The 15,505-nt window shown below is 38.9% G+C and overlaps 1 long non-coding RNA gene across 2 annotated transcripts in view; it reads right to left on the bottom strand.

Annotated features, from left to right (window-relative positions):
- The window catches only part of LOC136391555 (uncharacterized), a 114,762-nt gene that overhangs the window by 59,211 nt on the left and 40,046 nt on the right, over positions 1-15,505 (bottom strand). Inside the window, exon 3 of one of the 2 annotated variants that reach the window (XR_010748869.1) lies at positions 10,010-10,814. The exons of the other annotated variant lie outside the window; for it this stretch is intronic. This is a non-coding gene — a long non-coding RNA (uncharacterized lncRNA). Of the gene's footprint in view, positions 1-10,009; positions 10,815-15,505 lie in introns of those variants that run through there. 2 annotated transcript variants of the gene reach the window in all.

Genomic DNA, 15,505 nt, shown 5'->3' with positions numbered 1-15,505 from the left:
CCTCTGTTACATCCGTCTAAGACTCACTCTTGACGCTGGTCCGTGGCCCAAAAAAGGTTGGGGACCACTAATAGAATGATCTTTAACTTGAAATTAACTTTCTAGAGAAATCAATTATCTAGTCATGTAACATTTTCTTTCCCCTAGAAATTTTGCCTTCTCCATTTATCACAAAATCATTATATAATGACATTATATTATCATTGATGTGTTTTAAAATTTTTAAATAGTGAAACTGATCTTTTTAATATAGTGGCAGATAGAAGTCAATTCTATTTTTGTTTCTAGCTAGATAATCAGTTGTCAAAGCACTGTTCATTGAAAAGCCTCTTCTCCCTAATAATCTATCATACCGACATAAGTGAAGTTGGCATCTATGAATGAGACTAGTTCCTAGCTGTCCAGTAGTTATACCTCACAAACATAGCTATACAGCTTTCCATAGATGACATATTCATCCAATTTTTTCTTTAGAGTTACTTTGGCTTTTCTTGGGCTTCTGGCCTTCAATATAAACATTAAGATCAAGCTGACCTGTAGTGGTGCGGTGGATAAAGTGTCGAATTAGAACACTGAGGTCGCCTGTTTGAAACCTAGGGCTTGCCTGGTCAAGGCACTTACTGGAAGCCAGAGGTTTTTTTTGTTTTGTTTTGTTTTTTCATTTTTCTGAAGCTGGAAACAGGGAGAGACAGTCAGACAGACTCCTGCATGCGCCCGACCAGGATCCACCCGGCACGCCCACCATGGGGCGATGCTCTGCCCATCCTGGGCGTCGCCATGTTGCGACCAGAGCCACTCTAGCGCCTGAGGCAGAGGCCACAGCCATCCCCAGCGCCCGGACCATCTTGGCTCCAATGGAACCTCGGCTGCGGGAGGGGAAGAGAGAGACAGAGAGGAAAGCGCTGCGGAGGGGTGGAGAAGCAAATGGGCGCTTCTCCTGTGTGCCCTGGCCGGGAATTGAACCCGGGTCCTCCGCACGCTAGGCCGACGCTCTACCGCTGAGCCAACCGGCCAGGGCCAAGCCAGAGGTTTTGCTTCTAGCTTCTACCCCCTTTTCTCTCTCCCCTCTCTCTGTCTCCTCTCTCTAAAAGTCAACAAATAAAAATAAATTCCACAAATAAAACCTCTTATGATTCTTATCGGAATTGCTTTGCACCTATATAAACAAATTTTTAAATCTTGTCAACTTTATATTTTTGAAAAATATATACTGAGTTATGCAGTGTAAATCCAATTTGCTTATTTTGTTTACATATTTTACATCTCTGATCATGAATAAGATTGGCCTATAATTATCTCTTGAGCTATCCTTGTCATTTTTTGTTAAGAAGGCTGTAATTTCCCCAAAGAGTAAGTTGAGCAGTGTTCCTCATTCTGTGTTATTTGGGGGAAGATTTTATGTAATGTTGGAATTATTCTCTTTATTTTTTATTTCTTTGTATATTTCTTAAGTGAGAAGTGGGAGGCAGAGAGACAGATTCCTGCATGTTCCCGTCCAGGATCCACATGGCAAGCCCACTAGGGGACAACGCTCTGCCCATCTGGGGTGTTGCTTCGTTGCAACTGGAGCCATTTTAGCACCTGAGGTGGAGGCAATGGACCCGTCCTCAGCGCCAGAGCCAACTTTGCTCCAGTAGAGCCATGGCTGCGAGAGTGGAAGAGAGAGAGAAACGAGAGGGGGAAAGGTGGAGAAGCAGATAGTTGCTTCTCCTGTGTGCCCTGAATGGAAATTGAACCTGGGACATCCACATGCTGGGCCGACGCTCTACCACTGAGCCAACTGGCCAGGGCAAAATTATTATTTCCTAGAGTGTTTTATACAATTTTACCTGTTGAAACTAACTCTGGTGGTTTTTCATGAAAAGATTTAAAAATGCATAGTAACATTCTTTAGTAGTTATAGGGCTATTCAACCTTTTTATTCTTCAGTTAGATTTAGCTTTAGCTTTTCTAGGATTTTAAAGTATTTCATCAAATTTATTATCATTTAGTTTTCTCACTTTTTTTTTTAAGTGAGAGGAAGGGAGATTGAGAGACAGACTCCGCATGTACCCCGACAGGAATCCACCAGGCAATCTCCGTCTGGGGCCGATGCTGAGACCAACCGAGCTCTCCTCAGTGCCCAGGACTGACACTTGAATCAATGGAGCCATTGTTTGCAAGAGGGGAAGAGAGAGAAAAGGGGGAGAGAGAAGGGAAGAGAAGCAGATGGTCACTTCCCATGTGTGCCCTTACTGGGGATCAAAACAGCATGTCCACATGTGAGGTTGATGCTCTGTCCACGGAGAAAACAGGCCAGGGCCTCAATATTCTTTTATTATCTGCAGCAGTTGTTATGGTCCCTTTTCACAGCTACTATGGCTGTTTCTAAATTTCTCTTTTAAGCTTTTTACAAATTGATTGTTGAGAGAGAGAAAAAGGAAGAGAGAGAGATAAAGACAGAGGGAGAAAGATGGGAAGAGACAGTAAGAAGCATCAAGTCGTAGTTGCTTCACTTTAGTTATTTATTAATTGCTTCTCAAGTAGGCCTTGACAGGGGGGCTCAAGCCAAGTCAGTGACCCCTTGCCTAAGCCAATGACCTTGGGCTCAAGCCAGCAACCTTGGGATTATGTTGATGAGCCTGTGCTCAGCTAGCAACCTCTGGGTTTCAAACCTGGGACCTCTGTGTTCCAGGTCAATGCTGCACTGCACCAACACTAGTCAGGTGTAAATTTATGTTTCTGGATCAATCTAGCCAGCAGTTGATCAGTTATACTGATACACTGAAAGAATCAATTTTTGCCTTTTTTGTTCTTTTCAACTGTCTTTGTTTTCTAATGTGTTATTTTATGCATCCCAGTGCCGGTCCAGTGACTCACAGTGCACATTTAATATTTGTTGAATGACTCACTGAATGCATGGAGGAATGTGTTTGATAGTGGGAATAAAGTGAAGAGTTTCTTCTGAATCTGTCCCTGGGGAGCTAGCTGAGAAGACAAGTGCATAGACAAGCAGTGTCAAACAGCACAGTAAATGCTTGAACTGAGCTTGTCTGTGAGGACAGTGAAGACTGGGGAGGGAGGGAGTGACTGACTCAGGCCTTGTGCTGGGTTTTAAAGAACATATACAAGTTTCTAGGCAGAGAAGAGGAAAAGACAATCCCAGATAAAGGAATAGACCACATAAAAGCCTAGAGGGGTGAAAGTATATGGCATGGTTCTCAGACAAACAGCTTAGCGCAGATGTGTGTCCAAACGGCAATCATCATGCCTTTTACTCCCATATGAGGAAATCAGCCCCCTCCACAGCCTTCACCAAGGGGAAGCTGAGCAGACGTGCTTTACACAACATGAAACTGGTATTCAGACACAGGTGGCCACTCACCCAGGGACAGACAAAGCTGTCTAGCAGCCTGAGAGGTATACCTGCGTGGAACTACTCCCCAATTCAGAAGGAGCAGGGCTAGGTTCTCTCTAAGATATGTGTGCTGATTTGGAAAATACAGAGAGAATCAGGCAGTGAGCCATAGAAGCAAAGATGGATAGTTCCCAGAGGGACCAAGACGACCATAGAAAACAGAAGTTATAAAGAAGTAGAAGCCACATGGCAGAGAAAAGACATGATGAGCAGAGAGAGAAGAAACAATTCTTCTTCTCAGAGTGGGAAGCAGATGGGCTTAGGGATCAGTCCATTAGATCACGTCTACATATATAAAAAACCCATTAATAATGTTATAAAACTTGCTGTAAATCATTAAAAATAATTCATTAGGAGAGTAATAGTCTGTCATATTTACCTAAATATTTAAAATTTCTGTTGTCTCTGTTTGTCACTGTTGTTACAAATTTCCTGCTCCTATCATTTCCCTTCTGTTTGAATAACTTCCTTTAGCAATTTTTTTTTTTAGAGCAGGTCTGCTGGCAATGAATTCTCTTATTTTTTCTTCATCTGAAATGTAGTATTATACCATAATTCCTTCAGGATATTTTGCTAAATTTAAAATTCTGAGTTGATCTTTTTTTTTCAGCAGCTAAAAAATATTCTATTTCCTTTTGGTTTCTATGATTCTGATGAGAACTCCAATTATTTGTGTCATTGTTTCTCTGTAGAAATGTGTCACTTTTCTCTAACTACGTTTAAGATTTTTCCTTTCACCTAACCAGGCAGTTGCGCAGTGGATAGAGCGTCAGACTGGGATGTGGAGGACCCCGGTTCAAGATTCCGAGGTGGCCAGCTAGAGTGCAGGCTCATCGGTTTGAGCACAGCTTACCAGCTTGGACTCAAGGTTGCTGGCTCGAGCAAGGGGTTACTTGGTCTGCTGAAGGCCCACGGTCAAGGCACATATTAGAAAGCAATCGATGAACTAAGGTGTTGCAACAAAAAACATGATTGATGCTTGTCATCTCTCTCCGTTCCTGTCTGTCTGTCCCTATCTATCCCTCTCTCTGACTCTCAATCTGTCTCTGTAAAAAAAAAAAAAAAAAAAAAAAAAAGATTTTTCCCTTTGTCTTTACTGTTCAGTAGATTGATTGTAAATATGCCTGGATAAAGATTTTTGTTTATCCTGTTGGTGATTTGCTGAGCTCTTTGAATCTTAGGCCTTTGTCTTTTATGGGATTTAAGAAGTTTTAAGCCATTATTTCTTTAAAATTATTTTGCTGCACAACTCTCCTTTCCTTCTTGGACTCTGATGACATGAATGGTAGACCTTTTGATATTGTTTTATGTGTTTTTGAAGCTCTATTAACTTTATTTCAGTAGTTTTTTTTCTTCTATATTGTTGAAATCGCTTACTTTCTATTAGTTATAGTCACGTTCCTGGAATCTTTCCTTTGTCATCTCCATCATGTGCTTGAACTCTTTCTGTAAATTTTTAAAATTTTGACTTATTGTACTTTTCAATTCTAAATATTCCATTAGGTCTTTTTATATTTTTTACTTATTTCCTGAGATTTTCTATCTTTTCATTCATTTCAACAGTGTTTGCCCTTACTTGTTGGAGTATTTTATAATCATTCCTCTAAAATCTTTGTCAGATCATCCCAACACCTGTGTTATTTTCACTTTGGCATTTATTGCCTCTTCTTAGGTGAGTTGAGATGTTCCTGGCTGTTTACAGTCTGAGTAATTTGGGATTACGTTCTGGATATATTGAATATTATGGTATGAGACTGTTCCATGGTCTCCTCTTCAGAGACTTCAGTTGTGTGTATGTTAGCAAGCTTTTATCTGAATTCTGTACCTCTCAGTCCTCTTAATCTTTGGATCTTCATTATGTTTACTTATCTCATTTTTTTTTCTCTTTTCTTTTCTGAAGTTGGAAACGGGGAGGCAGTCAGACAGACTCCTGCATGCGCCCGACCGGGATCCACCCGGCATGCCCACCAGGGGGCGATGCTCTGCCCATCTTGGGGTGTCGCTCTGCCGCAATCAGAGCCATTCTAGCGCCTGAGGCAGAGGCCACAGAGCCATCCTCAGCGCCTGGGCAAACTGCTCCAATGGAGCCTTGGCTGCGGGAGGGGAAGAGAGAGACAGAGAGGAAGGAGGGGGGGGAGGGGTGGAGAAGCAGATGGGCGCTTCTCCTGTGTGCCCTGGCCAGGAATCGAACCAGGGACTCCTGCACGCCAGGCCGATGCTCTATCTAATTTTTATCTTCTATCTTACTGTGCTTTATTATCTGTTCCCCATGGTACTTCTTTTAAATTTATCTTCATTTATGTGGTGGTTATGCTTTTTCTTCTCTTTCTTTTCTGAGTTCTACCAATTCTCATTTTCATTCTTGCTATTGTCTGGTCAAAGTATTACTGAATTATTGTATTTCTACTTTGCAGTGTTTTTTCTCAGTGAAAATTGCTTCATATTTTTAAGCTCATGGTGGAATCTTCGTATATATATATACATATTTCTATCGAATTCATGAAAGCATACTTCTAGTTAACATGCTCTATAGAAATTATTTGTGCTGTTGTATATTTAAAAATATATGCTATCTCTATTTGACCATTGTATTAGTTACTTTTTAAATTTAGATTGGAATGAGTTAGATTTTTCTCTATCAGTCATTTGCAGAAATTTCCTGCTAGTACTGGGTTATGAAGAGACAAGAATAGCCTTCTATGGTGTGCAGCTGAAGGGTTCCCTTTCCTGTACCTAGAAAGATGGGCTGTTTTCTTCAAAGATGGTGCTTTTATATATCCATTCCTCCCCAGACCTAAGCAAGTTCAGGAAGGCTTGGTCCTTTCACTGAGTACTGCCAGGAAACCCAGCCAGTATCATTCAGTGCCATCTCGTCACTTTCCTAATGGGTTATTTCTCAGGTCTGCCAGTCATAAGACCCTATACCCAACTCCTTCTTCCACAGCTCCTTCTTCCACAGAGCTCCTATCCATTCTTCCTACAGAGCAGGGGTCCCCAAACTACGGCCCACGGGCCACATGCGGCCTCCTGAGGCCATTCATCCGGCCCCCGCTGCACTTCCGGAAGGGGCACCTCTTTCATTGGTGGTCAGTGAGAGGAGCATATTGACCATTTCATTAGCCAAAAGCAGGCCCATAGTTTCCATTGAAATACTGGTCAGTTTGTTGATTTAAATTTACTTGTTCTTTATTTTAAATATTGTATTTGTTACCGTTTTGTTTTTTTACTTTAAAATAAGATATGTGCAGTGTGCATAGGGATTTTTTTATAGTTTTTTTATAGTCCGGCCCTCCAACTGTCTGAGGGACAGTGAACTGGCCCCCTGTGTAAAAAGTTTGGGGACCCCTGCTACAGAGGTTGCTGTGCAGTTGTTTTGGCATCAATTGCTTTTGGGCACATTTGCCTGTAGTTTTGAATTTGAAGCATTTGTCTGTCCCCTAGATCAGTGGTTCCCAACCTTTTTTGGGCCATGGACCAGTTTAATGTCAGAAAATATTTTTACAGACTGGCCTTTAGGGTGGGATGGATAAATGTATCACGTGACCAAGACAAGCATCAAGAGTGATTCTTAGATGGATGTAACAGAAGGAATCTGATCATTTTTAAAAAATAAAACATCATTCAGACTTAAATATAAATAAAACAGAATAATGTAAGTTATTTATTCATTCTCTGCGGACCGGTACCAAATGGCCCATGGACCGGTACCAGTCCACGGCCCGAGGGTTGGGGACTACCGTCCTAGATTACTGAAAATTACATTTTAAATTCTCTTTGTTTTCATTGTTCTTTACAGTTTTGAAGAGGAGATATGGGAGTATATACACATATATATATAAATATATACTACTTGAGATCCTCAAAGAAGTACTGAAAGATGTGTACTTCATTGAGAAGAGATAGTATCTCAGAAGGAAGGCATGGGATGCCAAGCGAAGAAAGAAATATAAATATGTTGTTCATTTTAATTAATTTTTAAAGGAATTTTATTAACTACTATAAGAAAATGATCATAATTATTTTTGTATTAAAATAAAGATGTTACCTAAAACTTCAAACAACAAAATTTTGCTTCCTTGTTTGGTAAAAAACCCTGTATATATTATATATATATATTATATATATATATTATATATATATTATATATATATAATATATCTGTATATATTATATATATATATTATATATATATTATATATATATTATATATATATAATATATATATAAAATGCTTTTAGATTTTATAGAAAATTTATGGTTTTGTGATTAAAAATATTAATATAAGGTTAAATACACAAAAGGAATACAATTGATAGTTTCTAATTGAGAAGAAGAAAAAAATTAGTGTGAAAACATTGTGAAACAGAATACAGAAGAGCATAAAAAGCAAAGAAAAAAAGATAAAAATTATACTCAAAATAAAATGGAAAAATAAGTCCAAATATATCAATATTTCCAATACATGTAAATTTACCTGCAAAAAGTTAAAAATGGTCTCTTCAAAAGAGATATAAAAGCCTGACCAGGCGGTGGCACAGTGGACAGAGCGTTGGACTGGGATGCGGAAGACCCAGGTTCAAGACCCCAAGGTTGCCAACTTGAGCACGGGCTCATCTGGTTTGAGCAAAATGCTCACCAGTTTGGACCCAAGGTCGCTGGCTTGAGCAACAGGTTAATTGGTCTGCTGTAGCCCCACAGTCAAGGCATATATGAAAAAGCAATCAATGAACAACTAAGGCAGGGGTCCCCAAACTACGGCCTGTGGGCCACATGCAGCCCCCTGAGGCCATTTATCCAGCCCCCGCCGCACTTCCGGAAGGGGCACCTCTTTCATTGGTGGTCAGTGAGAGGAGCATAGTTCCCACTGAAATACTGGTCAGTTTGTTGATTTAAATTTACTTGTTCTTTATTTTAAATACTGTATTTGTTCCCGTTTTGTTTTTTATTTTAAAATAAGATATGTGCAGTGTGCATAGGGATTTGTTCATAGTTTTTTTTATAGTCTGGTCCTCCAACGGTCTGAGGGACAGTGAACTGGCCCCCTGTGTAAAAAGTTTGGGGACCCCTGAACTAAGGTGTCGCAATGAAAAACTGATGATTGATGCTTCTCATCTCTCTCCTTTCCTGTCTGTCCCTATCTATCCCTCTCTCTCTCTCTCCGTCTCTGTAAAAAACAAAAAAACAAAAAACCCAAAAGAGATATCTAGAACAAAACAACACTGAAGCACTGAAAATAAAAACTAGATGGCAAGATACACCATGTAAACACTAACCAAAAAATAACCATCTTAATATCATTTAATGTATATAATATCATTTAATGTTGGCAAAGTAGAAGGCCATAAAGCACTAATAAGAATAAAGAGCAACACTAGGTAACACCAAAGTGAATAACGACCAAAATAATTTAACAATTATAAACATGTAGATCAACACTTAAAATATATAAGGCAAAAACTATGAAAATTGTAAAAACTGATGTATAAATCCTTAATCTCTGTGGAAGAATGAGGGTAAACCTCTTTGATAACTTAGTAAAAGCTGTTGACATAGGAGTTGATTTCTTTAACATGGAAAAAATACAAATATGAAGCCAATATCTTTCTTACTGGGGAAAAAATAGAAGAATTTCTACTAGTCAGAAAAAAGGCAAGATTGTTCACTATCTCCATTATATTTTAATAGTTTATTGTAGGTATTAGCCAGCATAGGGGTGGACAGGAGTAATAGAGAAATGAACCTATAGGAAGGAAGAATAAAACTTAACTTTATTTGCTGATTATATCATTATATATCTAGAAAATTCAAAAGAGTAGGTGGAAAACTACTAAAAACAATATAAAAATTTAGTAAAGTAAAATACAAAACTAACCACAGAAATCAGAAGCTTTTATGAAGAAAACAACAACCAGCTGGAAAAAATAATGAAAGATAATATTTACAATAGCAGTAAAAAAAAATTAACTAGATTATACACTTAATAATAAATGTACAAAACTAACATGAAAAAATTATAAAACATTCTTCAAAGACACAAGCTAGACTTGACTCTGTGGAAAGACATGTCATATTTCTGAATAGAAAGATTCAACACCATGTTGATTCTTCTAAATTAATTTTAAAAGATAATTAAATTCCTGCAAATCAAAACCACAAGGGGATATCACCTCACGATTAGGATGTATGTTAAAATAACTATTATGTTTTAAAAAGACAAGTGTTGGCAAGGATGTAGAGATAAAAATGTAGTTGAATTTCAATAAATGTATTTTTTTATATATGTAAAGTATTGATTATAAAGCTTATTTGAAAGAATACACTAGCCCTGGCCGGACAGCTCAGTTGATTAGAGCACTGTCCCAAAGCACAGACGATTCCAGTTTGATCCCTGGTCAGGGCACATATGGGAACAGATTGATATTCCTGTTTTATCTCTCTCTCCCCACTTCCTCTTTTGCTAAAATCAATCAATAAAAATAAAAATAAAAGAAAGCATAAACTACCAAAAATAAATAAACAATCTCAGAGAAAGAAGGGCTTTGAGCCATTGCCATAGCACAATCAAGTTTTAAATACAATGCAAAGCTTCCATCACAAAAATTGTGGTGCTGGCCTGACCTGTGGTGGCATAGTGCATAAAGCATCAACGTAGAAGGCTGCAGTCGCCGGTTCAAAATCCTGAGCTTACCTGGTCAATGCACATATGGGAGTTGATGCTTTCTTCTCCTTCCCCCTCTTTCTCTCAACTCTTTAAAATGAGTAAATAAAATCTTTTAAAAAAATTGTGAAGCTGGTGATGAGTGAATAGACAGATCAATGAAACATTATACAAATCTAGGAACAGATATAAGAGCATATGACAAGTGGTATATACTAGTTACAGTTGATGGTATGGAAAAAATACAATAATTAATAAATAACAACACAAGAATAAACTCTGTGTTTTGGGTACTCACAACTGTAACCTACTTTTGCTCCACCCAGTTTTATAAAAGATATCATTTACCCTTGTTGTGAAAAAGGACTTTTGTTTATTTTTTGATTTAATAATTTTTATTTTTCAATTACAGTTGATGTATAATGTTATATTCATTTCAGGTGTACATCTCAGTGATTAGACATTATATACCTTACAAAGTGATCACCCCAATAAATCTAGTACTCATCTTGATAGGGGAACCCAAGAGTTAGAAATTTGGCTTCAGTAATAGTAGTTTTTAGTTATAAGCAATAGAGATTATGTAAGAATTAGGAAATAGTTAATTTTCTTGCTATTGTCTCTTAATGGTTCTCTGTTCTACCCCTTTGAAATGCTGTGAGAAGTTTATCTTAGCAGGAGAGCCGGGAAGTGTCCTTGGAAGCAAACACCTAGGAGGAGCCAGAACACCGAGAAAGGAGCCGGCCAGTCTGAACCATTCTGTAGCAGGGGGAATCCAAAGACAGATGGTCCGTTATCTCAAGGAAAAGCACCTCACTACCCCCTTGTCTACATGACTAACAGCACAGGCTTTGCCCCTTGCACCATTACTAACAGCTCCCGAACCCTTTAAAAGAGGCCTGTAAACAGAGGACATTAAGACAGTCTTAGGATGTAGTGAGGCACCTTGCCTTCTTGGGTTGCTGGCATTTTGATCAAAGATACTCATATTCCTCTTGGTACCCATTTCTCTGATTGGCTCTGTGGCAATGGGCAACTCATACTCTGGCTTGTTTTGGTAACAATCTGACACCATACATAGTCATTACAATTATTGACTATGTTCCCTATGCCTGCCAAAGTAGAGCTGAGGAAGTCAAGTCCACCTAATATTACCTACCCTGAGGCCCACCTGGGCCCTCACTCAACCATCTCATGACACAATGCAGATGGGGCCTCTAAGCCCAGGTCCTACCAGTAACAGGTGGGAAAGTGATCTTTCCTCAGTCTCATGCTCTTATCCTTCATTTCTAAACATCCATCTCTGCCTCTCTTTCATCCTGCTTCCTTTTAGATCCCCTGACACAATTTTATTCACCTCTTCCCATAATACTCTCCTTCTTTACCTTCCAAACTTTAGCTTCTTTGCCTCTGAACCATCAAACTAACCATCCTGTCCCTAAGCATAACCATTGTGCATAATAGCAATTGAACATCTGTGATGCCTAGACCCTGTGCCAGGCACTGCAGGCAAGCAGAGATATAAGGCAGTTTCCCTACTTAGAAACTCAGGAAGGCCAGCCTGACCTGTGGTGGTACAGTGGATAGAGCGTCCACCTGGGACGCTGAGGACCCAGGTTCAAAACCCCGAGGTCGTCAGCTTTAGTGCGGGCTCATCTGGTTTGAGTGCAGGCTCACCCACTTGAGAGCAGGGTCACTGGCTTGAGTGTGGGATCATCAACATGGCTCCATGGTCGTTGGCTTGAGCCCAATGGGTGCTGGCTTAATTCCCAAGGTTGCTGGCTTGAGCAAAGGGTCACTGGCTCAGCTGGAGCCTTCTAGTCAAGGCATGTAGGTATGAGGAGCAATCAATGAACAACTGAAGCGCCACAATTATGGGTTGATACTTCTCATCTCTGTCCATTTCTGTCTCTGTCTCTCTCTCTCTTGCTTAAAAAAAGCTTGAAGAAGGTGCCCTTTTGAGATACATGGGTGACCTTGGCTGTAGACAAAGTCCAAGAGAGAGGTAACGGATGAGAGATCAAGAAAGAGAGGTCCAGCAGGGAGCAGCAAATACAGACTGGGGATTGCTGAGAGAAGGCAGGTATTGAAGAGAAGCTGGAGAGTCATCGGCTGGGAGAAGATCTTCAAGAGCACAGACTGAAGAGGGAAGAATGGGAAACTATGAACTGAGGCTTTAGATTCACCTCCTCTCAGGCGTGAGGAAGAGAAAGAGAAAGGAAGAAAGCCAACCTGCGGTGTTAAGAGGAGAACCTGCACAAGGACTAAGAAGCAAACAGCACAGAGGTACCTGTCATCTGGTATGAATGTAGGTTTGTATTACATTTGTTTTGTGTGCAATGGAAGAAGTGTGAAAGGACACACACACAATTATTAGGATTGGTCACCTTTCCTAAGTGAAAAAGAGGACTTTCCCTTTTGTTGTGCACTAATTTCTACTATTAACTGGCATTGCTTTGATAATTACCACTCCCCCGCACTTCAGCTACAAAGTAGTAGTGATAAACCACTTCTCTCTCCCACATATTTCCATCTCCCTCTCCAGCCATCCCTCTTAGCTCCTTCTCAGCCAGTGTCCCCGCCTCTCCCAGCACTGCCCTAATCTCCCCACTCCAGCCCTTTAAACTCTCTGCTCTAATTTCCTCAAAGTGTTGGTCAGCTATTAATACTTCTTAGAGAGGAGGGTAAACTGTCCCCGAGACCATATAAAAAGACAGTTTGTTACTGTTTTTAGGATTTTATTTATGGTGACCCCAAGTTCCTTCTCACCTAGTTATTGTTTCTACCATCAATGTCATTTCTACAGGAAGACCTCCAAGATTACCACTATCTGGCTTTGATTGAGGCTTTACTCTGACCTTCCACATCTTCATATTTACTAGATGAACTAAGCATGCAGTGATATCATACTTCTGGATGCTGTAAGCATTTTTCAAAGCACTTTCACAATGCATCATTTCACGTGAGCCTCTTCTACAATATAGGCATAACAGATATTTTGCCTGTAGAACAAACGAAGAAACTAAGGCTCCGATAGGCTATAGGGCTGCATAGTTTTGAAATGGTAGAACGGAAACTAAAATGAAAATTTTCTGGTTTGCAGTTCAGTGCTTTTTATATAACATCTCATTGTTCAGGGGTAGTCAACCTTTTTATACCTACTGCCCACTTTTTAAATTAATTTTAATGGGGTGACATTGATAAATCAGGGTACACATGTTCAGAGAGAACATCTCCAGGTTATCTTGACATTTGATTATGTTGTATACCCATCACCCAAAGTCAAATTGTCTTCCATCACCTTCTAATTGGTTTTCTTTGTGTCCCCCCTCCTCCAACCTCCACCCTCTCTTCCCCCTCCACCCCGTAACCACCACACTCTTGTCCTTGTCTCTGAGTCTCATTTTTATGTCCCACCTATGTATGGAATCATATAGTTCTTAGTTTTTTCTGATTTACTTATTTCACTCAGTATAATGTTATCAAGGCCCATCACAGTCTGATTGCTGTGGCTAGGACTTCCAGAATTATGTTGAATAAGAGTGGTGAAAGGGGGCACCTCTGCCTTGTTCCTGATCTTAAGAGAATTGCTTTTAATTTTTGCCCATTGAGTATGATGTTGCCATGGATTTGTCATAGATGGCCTTTATCATGTTGAGATATGTTCCCTGTATTCTCACTATACTGAGAGTTTTGATCATGAATGGGTGCTAGATTTTATCAAATGCTTTTTCTGCACCTATTGAAGTTATCATGTGGTTTTTCTCCTTCCTTTTGTTTATGTGATGAATCACATTTATTGATTTGCGAATATTGTACCAGCCTTGCCTCCTAATAATAAATCCCACTTAATCATGGTGTATGATTTATTTCATGTATTGCTGGATCCGGTTTGATACTATTTTGTTGAGGATTTTAGCATCTATATTCATCAGGGATATTGGCCTATAATTTTCTTTCTTTGTGTTGTCTTTGCCTGGTTTTGGAATCAGAATTATGCTTGCCTCATAAAAGGAGCTTGGAAGTCTTCCTTCCTCTTGAATTTTTTGAAATAGCTTGAGAAGGATAGGAGTTAGTTCTTCTTTGAATATTTGGTAGAATTTACTTGTGAAGCCATCAGGCCCAGGACTTTTCTTTGTTGGGAGGTTTTTGATAACTGTTTCGGTCTCATTTGGTGTAACTGATCTGTTTATGTGTTCTGATTCTTCCAGATTTATTTTGGGAAGATTGTATGTTTCAAGGAATTTGTCCATTTCATCTAGGTTGTCTAGTTTTTTGGCATACAGTTCTTCATAGTATTTTCTTACAATGTTTTGTATTTCTGTTGTGTCAGTTGTTATTTCTCCACTCTGATTTCTAATTATTTTTGAGTCCTCTCTCTTCTTTTTCATGGTGAGTCTAGTTAAAGGTTCATCGATCTTATTTACCTTTTCAAAGAAACAGCTCCTAGTTTCATTGATCCTCTGTATTGTTTCTTTAGCCTCTATGTCATTTATTTCTGCTCTGATCTTTATTATTTCCTTCTTTTTACTACATTTGGGCTTTACTTGCTGTTCTTTTTCTAGTTCTTTTAGATGCAGGATTAAGTTGTTTATTTGAGCTTTTTTCTAGCTTCTTAAAGTGTGCCTGTAGTGCTATGAACTTCCCTCTCAGTACTGCTTTTGCTGTTTCCCATAAATTTTGAGTTGTTATATGTTCATTATCATTCATTTCTAGGAATTTTTTATTTCTTCTTTGATCTCATTCTTAATCCATTCATTATTTAACAACCTGCTATTTAGTTTCCATGTGTTTGAGAATTTTTCAGTTTTTCTGTTGTGGTTGATTTCTAGTTTCATGTCATTGTGATCAGAGAAAGTATTTGATATGATTTCAATCTTCTTAAATTTGTTGAAACCACTTTTGTGCCCTAACATGTGGTCTATCCTAGAGAATGTACCATGAGCACTTGAAAAGAATGTATATTCTGCTGCTTTAGGGTGAAAGGTTCTGAATATATCTATTAAATCCAGTTGATCTAGTGTGTCCTTTAAGTCTGCTGTTTCTTTGTTAATTTTCTTTCTTGAGGATCTATCTAGTGATGTTAGTGGGGTACTGAAATCCCCTAATATTATAGTATTGCTGTTGGTTTCGCCCTTTATATCCATCAAAGTCTGCTTTATATATTTAGGTGCTCCTATATTAGGTGCATAGATATTTATAATAGTTATATCTTCCTGTTGGATTGCTCCCTTTATCATTACATAGTGGCCTTCTTTATCTCTTACTATATCCTTTGTTTTAAAGTCCATTTTGTCTGATATAAGTATTGCTACCCAGCTTTTTTTTCATTTCCATTTGCATGAAATGTTTTTTTCCATATTTTTACCTTCAGTCTATGTGCATCTTTTGTTTTAAGGTGTGTCTCTTGTAGACAGCATATGTATGGGTCCTGTTTTCTTATCCATGCA

The sequence above is a fragment of the Saccopteryx leptura genome, chromosome 2 (assembly GCF_036850995.1).
Source record: "Saccopteryx leptura isolate mSacLep1 chromosome 2, mSacLep1_pri_phased_curated, whole genome shotgun sequence".
Taxonomy (NCBI): domain Eukaryota; kingdom Metazoa; phylum Chordata; class Mammalia; order Chiroptera; family Emballonuridae; genus Saccopteryx; species Saccopteryx leptura.
The sequence above is the reverse complement of the archived record's forward strand: the minus strand, read 5'-3'. Positions and strand labels throughout refer to the sequence as shown.